Raw genomic sequence first — 7,867 nt, forward strand, 5'->3', positions numbered from 1 at the left:
TTTTTATTTTCGAAAAATATAAAAAAAATTTAAAATCATAAAAACCAAAAAATTTTGTGTTTCTTGTTTGGGTCTAGTGTCAAATTCTAAGTTTGGTGTCAATTGCATGTTTTCAAATTTTCTCAAATTTTCGAAAAAAAATATTCATGCATTGTGTTCTTCATTGATCTTCAAGTTGTTCTTGATGATTTTCCTTGTTCTGATCTTTAAATTCTCCTATTTTTGTCTTTTCCTATTTTTCATATGCATTTTCAAATCTATAGTGTCTAAACACAAAAAATTTCTAAGTTTGGTGTCTTGCATATCTTTCTTAAAAATTTTCAAAAATATGTCCTTGATTTTCATCATGATCTTCAAAGTGTTCTTGGTGTTCATCTTGACATTCAAAGAGTTCTTGCATGCATTACTTATTCTGATCTTAATTTTTCATGTTTTGTGTCATTTTGTTGTTTTTCTCTCTCTTCATTAAAAATTCAAAAAATAAAGAAAAAAATAATAAAAAATATCTCTTTTCAAGTAAATAATACAAAGAAATGAAGACTCAGAACATATAGCAGAGGAATCACAGAGAAAAAGCTGGGCGTTTAGAAAAATGCCCAGTAAGGAAGGAATTTTGGCGTTAAATGCCAGCCAAGGTATCTGGCTGGGCGTTAAACGCCCAAAGAGGTAGCATTCTGGGCGGCTAACGCCATAATGGATAGCATCTTGGGGGTTTAACGCCAGGATGACACAGGGGAGGTAATTTCGTTTCAAATTAAATTTTTTTCAATTTTTCATGTTTTAATTCATAATTCTAAAATCTTATCTTTCCTCATTTTCAAAAATCCTTGCTAACAATTAATGTTTTGATTAAAAAATTTCAAGTTTGTTACTTTCTTCTTAAGAAAGGTTAAATCTTTAAATTTTAGAAACATATCTTTTAATTTCTTTTTAGTCAAGTCATCAATTTTAAAAATCAAATCTCTTTCAATCATATATTTTCAACCATATTTTTTTTTAAATCATATCTTTTTCAATCAAATCTTTTTCAATCATATATTTTTAAATTTTGATTTCAAAATCTTTTCTCTAAACTCTTATCTTTTCAAAATTATTTTCAAATCTTTTTCAACTAATTACTATTTCTTATCATTTTCAAAACCACCTAACCACTTTTCCACTTCCAATTTTTGAAAATCACTAACCCCTTTTTCAAAAATCTTTTTAATTAAATAATTTTTTTTAAATTCTAATTTTATGTTATTTCGTTTAAAATTTTCGAAAACTCTTTCTCTCTCATCTCTTTCTATTTATTTTATTTAATTGCTAACATTCTTTCTCCACTCATCTAAAAAATTTTCGAACTCACCTCCTCTCTCTTCTCATTCTTCTACTCCTTTTCCTCTGACACATCAAAGAATCTCTATACTGTGAGATAGAGGATTCCACTACTCCCTTTTGTTCTCTTCTTTTTTATATGAGTAGAAATAAGGATAAAAAAATTCTTGTTGAAGCTGATCCTGAACCTGAAAGGACTCTGAAGAAGAAGCTAAGAGAAGCTAAAGCACAACACTTCGGAGAGGACCTTACAGAGAATTTTGAAAAAGAAGCAGACATCGCAGCCGAACCCAACAACAATGCCAGAGATGCAAGGAAGATGCTTGGTGACTATACTGTACCAAATTCTAACTTCTATGGAAGAAGCATCTCATTTCCTGCTATTGGAGCAAACAAATTTGAGCTTAAGCCTCAATTAGTTTCTCTAATGCAGCATAATTGCAAGTTTCATGGACTTCTATCGGAAGATCCTCATCAATTCTTAGCTGAATTCTTGCAAATCTATGATACTGTTAAGACCAATGGGGTTGATCCCGAGGTCTACAGACTCATGCTTTTCCCCTTTGCTGTAAGAGACATAGCTAGGATATGGTTCGACTCACAACCTAGAGAAAGCCTAAACTCTTGGGACAAGTTGGTCAATGCTTTCTTGAGCAAATTCTTTCCACCTCAAAAGATGAGCAAGCTTATAGTGGAAGTCCAAACCTTCAAACAGAAGGAAGGTGAATCCCTCTATGAAGCTTGGGAAAGATACAAGCAATTAACCAAAAGGTGTCCTTCTGACATGCTTCCAGAATGGAGCATTATATGCATATTCTATGATGGTCTGTCTGAATTGTCTAAGATGTCATTGGACCATTCTGCTAGTGGATCCCTTCATCTGAAAACCCTGCAGAAGCCCAGGAACTCATTGAGATGGTTGCAAATAACCAGTTCATGTACACTTCTGAAAGAAATCCTGTGAATAATGGGATGACTTAGATGAAAGGAGTTGTTGAGATTGATACTCTGAATGCCATATTGGCTCAGAACAAAATATTGACTCAACAAGTCAATATAATTTCTCATAATCTGACTGGATTGCAAGCTGCATCCGGCAGTGCTAAGGAAGCCTCCTCTGAAGGAGAAGCTTATGACCCTAAGAATCCTGCAATGGAAGAGGTGAATTATATGGGAGAATCCTATAGAAACACCTATAATCCTTCATGGAGGAATCATCCAAATTTCACATGGAAGGATCAACAGAAGCCTTAACAAGGCTTCAACAACAATAATAGTGGGAGAAATAGGTTTGGCAATAGCAAATCTTTTCCATCATCTTCTCAGCAACAGACAGAGAATGCTAAGCAGAGCCTCTCTGGCTTAGCAAATATAGTCTCTGATCTATCTAAGACCACTCTCAGTTTCATGAATGAAATAAGGTCTTCCATTAGAAATTTGGAGGCACAAGTGGGTCAGCTGAGTAAAAGAGTTATTGAAAACCCTCCTAGTACTTTCCCAAGCAATACAGAAGAGAATCTCAAAAGAGAGTGCAAGGCCATAACCATATCCAAAGTGGCCGAACCTGGAGAGAGTGAAAAGGCAGTGATTTCTAGTGAGAAAGACCCTGCTGGATGTCCAATGACCAATAAGGAGTTTCCTAATGAGGAACCAAAGGAATCTGAGGCTCATACAGAGACCATAGAGATTCCACTGAACTTACAATTGTCATTCATGAGCTCTAATGAATATTCTTCCTCTGAAGAGGACGAAGACACTGTTGAAGAGCAAGTTGCTCAATAAATAGAAGCAATAATGAAGCTGAATGCCAAGTTATTTGGTAATGAGACTTGGGAGGATGAACTTCCATTGCTCATTAATGAACTAAATACATGGATTCAGCAGACATTGCCTCAAAAGAAACCGGATCTCGGAAAAGTTCTTAATACCTTGCACCATAGGCACCACAAACTTTGAAAAGGCTCTGTGTGACCTAGGGTCAGGTATCAACCTCATGCCACTCTCTGTAATGGAGAAACTAGGGATCTTTGAGGTACAAGCTGTAAGAGTCTCACTAGAGATGGCAGAGAAATCAATGAAACAGGGTTATGGACTTGTAGAGGATGTCTTAGTGAAGGTTGAAGGCCTTTACGTCCCTGCTGACTTCATAATCCTAGACACTAGGAAGGATGAGAGTGAATCCATTATCCTTGGAAGACCCTTCCTAGTCACAGCGAGGGCTATGATTGATGTAGACAGAGGAGAGTTAGTCCTTCAATTGAATGAGGACTACCTTGTGTTTAAGACTCAAGGATTTTCTTTTGTAAACATGGAGAAGAAGCATGAAAAGCTTCTCTCAATGTAGAGTCAAGCATAGCCCCCATATTCAAGCTCTAAGTTTGGTGTTGGGAGGCCACAAATACTCTGAGCATCTGTGAAGCTCTGTAAGAGCTCATTGTCAAGCTATTGATATTAAAGAAGCGCTTATTGGGAGGCAACCTAATTTTATTTATCTATATTAATTACCTTTTCATTTTATTTTAGATGGTTATTATATATTTTCTTTAGTTTAATGATCATGTGGAGTCACAAAAACAGCTGTAGAATTAAAGCGGAATAAAAAATAGCATAAAAAATAGAACACCCTTGAGGACGAGCTTACTGGCGTTTAAACGCTCGTAAGGATAGGAAAATGGGCGTTTAACACCCAGTCTGGCAGCATTCTGGGCGTGAAATGCCAAAAATGGGTGTCTGGTATCTGGCTGGCATTAAGTGCCAGTAAGGGTAGCAGAATGGGCATTTAACGTCCAGTCAGGCAGCATTCTGGGCGTTAAACGCCAGAATTGGCAGCCAGACTGGCGTTTATCGCCAGAAAGGGTCATCAGCCTGGCGTTTAACGCTAGAAATGCCACACATAGGGTGTTTAATTTGAAAAATCAGTGAAATTGATTCTTGAAGCAAGAAAAATCAGTGAAAAATACAAAGCTTGCGAAAAAAAAAAGAGAAAAAGCAAGCAGAAAATGCCAATAGCTCTTTAAACTAAAAGGCAAGAGTAAAAAGCCAGTAACCCTTTAAACTAAAGGCAAAGGTAAAGAGGATCAAAGGCTTTGAGCATCAGTGGATAGGAGGACCCAATGGAATAAAATCCTGGCCTAAGCGGCTAAATCAAGTTGTCTCTAACCATGTGCTTGTGTCATGAAGGTCTAAGTGAAAAGCTTGAGGCTGAGTGGTTAAAGTTGTGATCCAAAGAAAAAAGAGTGTGCTTAAGAACTCTAGGCACCTCTAACTAGGGACTCTAGCAAAGCTGAGTCACAATCTGAAAAGGTTCACCTAGTTATGTGTTTGTGGCATTTATGTATCCGGTGGTAATACTGGAAAACAAAATGCTTAGCGTCACGGCTAAGACTCATAAGTAGCTGTGTTCAAGAATCAACATACTAAACTAGGAGAATCAATAACACTATCTTAATTCTGAGTTCCTATAGATGCCAATCATTCTAAATTTCAAAGGATAAAGTGAGATGCCAAAACTGTTCAGAAGCAAAAAGCTACTAGTCCCGCTCATTTAATTGGAACTAAGCTTCAATGATGTTTTGAGATTTATTGCATATTCTCTTCTTTTTATCCTATTTTATTTTTAGTTGCATGGAGACAAGCAACAATTTAAGTTTGGTGTTGTGATGAGCGGATAATTTATACGCTTTTTGGCATTGTTTATAGGTAGTTTTTAGTAAGTTTTGGTTACTTTTTAGTATATTTTTATTAGTTTTTATGCAAAAATCACATTTCTGGACTTTACTATGAGTTTCTATAATTTCAGGTATTTTCTGGCAGAAATTGAGGGACTTGAGCAAAAATCTGATTCAGAGGCTGAGAAAGGACTGCAGATGATGTTGGATTCTGACCCTCCTGCACTCTCCTGCACTTGAAGTGGATTTTATGGAGCTAAAGAAGCCCAATTGGAACGCTCTTAATTGAGTTGGAAAGTAGACATTTTGGGCTTTCCAGAAATGTATAATAGTTCATACTTTGCCCGAGATTTGATGGCCCAAACTGGCGTCCAAACGCCCACCAAAGACCCTTTTTGGCGTAAAACACTAGAACTGGCACCAAAGCAGGAGTTAAACGCCCAAACTAGCACCCAAGCTAGTGTTTAACTCCAAGGATGGCCTATGCACGTGAAAGCTTCAAAGCGTAGCCCAAGCACACACCAAGTGGGCCCCAGAAGTGGATTTCTGCACTATCTACTCATTTTCTGTAACCCTAGGTTACTAGTTTAGTATAAATAGCCCCTTTTGACTATTGTATTTCATCTTTGGATGACTTTTCGATCCATTGATCAGGTATTCTTTCCCTGTTTTCGAATTCTTATGCCATTTGGGAGGTTGGCCATTCGGCCATGCCTAGACCTTTTTCTCTTATGTATTTTCAACGGTGGAGTTTCTACACCTCATAGATTAAGGTGAGGAGCTCTACTGTTCCTCATGAATTAATGCAAGTACTATTGTTTTTCCTTCAATTCATGCCTACTTCTTCTCCAAGATATACTCTTGTACTTAATTCAGTTAAGTCAGACTGAAGGGGTGACCCGTGCCTGACAACCACAAGCGGTCTACATGATATTCAACGTAGTCATTGGACGCCAGCTGAAGTATATCCTCTTGGGTCTCTAATCCATGCGTTTGATTAGCATCTCTTGACAATAGAGCATTCAAATCAGTGAGATTAGAACCTTTGTGGTATAGGCTAGAAACAATTAGCAGCATTCTTGAGATCTGGAAAGTCTAAACCTTGTATGTGGTATTCCGAGTAGGATCTAGAAGGGGATGACTGTGATGAGCTTCAAACTCATGACTGTTGGGCGCAGTGACAGTGCACATAAGGATCGATGGATCTTATTCCGACACAAGTGAGAACCGACAGATGATTAGCCCTGCGGTGAGAACCGTAGCCAGACCATTTTCACTGAGAGGACGGATGGTAGCCATTGACAATGGTGATCCACCAACTTACAGCTTGCCATGGTAGGGAGTGTGCATGATTGGATGGAAGCAATAGGGAAGCAGATGTTCAGAAGAAACAAAGCATCTTCAAACGCTTATCTGAAATTTCCACTAATGAATTACATAAGTATATCTATTTTATTTTATGTTTTATTTATCTATTAATTATCAAAATATCATAACCATTTGAATCTGCCTGACTGAGATTTACAAGATGACCATAGCTTGCTTCAAGCCGACAATCTCCGTGGGATCGATCCTTACTCATGTAAGGTATTACTTGGATGACCCAGTGCACTTGCTGGTTAGTTGTACGGAGTTGTGAAAAGTATGATCGTAACTTCGTTCACCAGGCACCATTGGGCTTTTGGTGTTGATTTCTTTCCTTTTTGTGACTCCTGGGGTGCCCTTTTGCTGCCATACATGTTGCTTGTTGGTTGTTTCTTCCTTTTCTGTTTCTATCCGAGTTGTTTGGTAGTGACCCTTTTTATTTTCTTGTTGTAGGTGTAGTTGCTATATGTCTTCCTATAAGAATATTGTCGAGATGTCCACCAAGGTCCTTGCTGGTATGGCTGATTGGTTAGATTCCATAGTCATGATGTGTGCTACTGCAGCCGACCCAGAATACTGTGAGAAACTTAGGAGATTTCATAGGATTTGTGAGCATAGGGAAGATGAGAAGAAATATGAACCGGTGTCACCTGACCCTGAGGAGAGAGTTAGCTTCCCTCCCTTAGATCGGACAGAGCATCCTTTCTTTTATGCCTGTGACTATTTCTTTAGCCAACTAGGTATTACCCTTTCTTTTACTTCCTTTGAAACCGAACTCTTGTGGAACTGTAACGTGGCCCCTTCCCGGCTTCATCCGAACTCTTGGGCCTTTATGAATATTTTTTAGTTACTATGCTAAGAATTGGGTGTCTGACCTACATTGTCCCTTTTTCTTTACCTGTTTGTGCTAACCAAACCCAGGGTGGCCAAGAAGAAGGCTTCTTGGATCTCATTATGAGCTACCCAGGGGAAGAACGTCTATTTTAAAGTCCAAGCTATTGAGGATGCTCGCCCTTTCTTTCTGGACGAAAATGATGAGCCGACCTTTCCTTTATGGTGGCAAAAAGATCCTGTAGTCCTCAAGCATCCTTGGGAAATTTTAAATGAAGTAGAACAGGTCTTTGTGGGTGATTTAGAGGAGCATTGGGGGGAGCCTCCTCATCTGGACAAAAAGAGATTTCTAGGAGATCCTTCCCTCCTTTGTGCCGAACTAGGTAGTATCTGACCTCTTTTTTCATAGAAAGGTTTTCTTTTATTGTTTGTGATCTTGTCCTTTTTTACCGTGTAACTATTTTCCTGGCTTCTCATCAGAGATAGTGTCCTCTTCAGATTCGATGAAAATGTTTCGTAAAGTGAAGAAGGCAGTGGCTGCCCAGAACTTGTTAAATAAGACTTCGGGGGAGGGGTCCTTGGAACAGTTGCCTCCGAAAAAGCCGGCAACAGATTCTCAGGGTCCAAGGAGGATTATCCCAACCCTGCAAGTTTGAACAGTTTCCTCTGACCCACCTCAGACGACC

At 38.3% G+C, this 7,867-nt stretch overlaps 1 non-coding gene across 1 annotated transcript; it reads right to left on the bottom strand.

The window, feature by feature from the left end:
- Positions 1 to 1,999: 1,999 nt before the first annotated feature.
- On the bottom strand, positions 2,000 to 2,107 carry LOC127746227 (small nucleolar RNA R71). Its single transcript, XR_008007847.1, has one exon. It is a non-coding gene; the product is annotated as a small nucleolar RNA R71 (small nucleolar RNA).
- Between the last annotated feature and the right edge of the window lie 5,760 nt (positions 2,108 to 7,867).

The sequence above is a fragment of the Arachis duranensis genome, chromosome 3 (assembly GCF_000817695.3).
Source record: "Arachis duranensis cultivar V14167 chromosome 3, aradu.V14167.gnm2.J7QH, whole genome shotgun sequence".
Classification (NCBI taxonomy): domain Eukaryota; kingdom Viridiplantae; phylum Streptophyta; class Magnoliopsida; order Fabales; family Fabaceae; genus Arachis; species Arachis duranensis.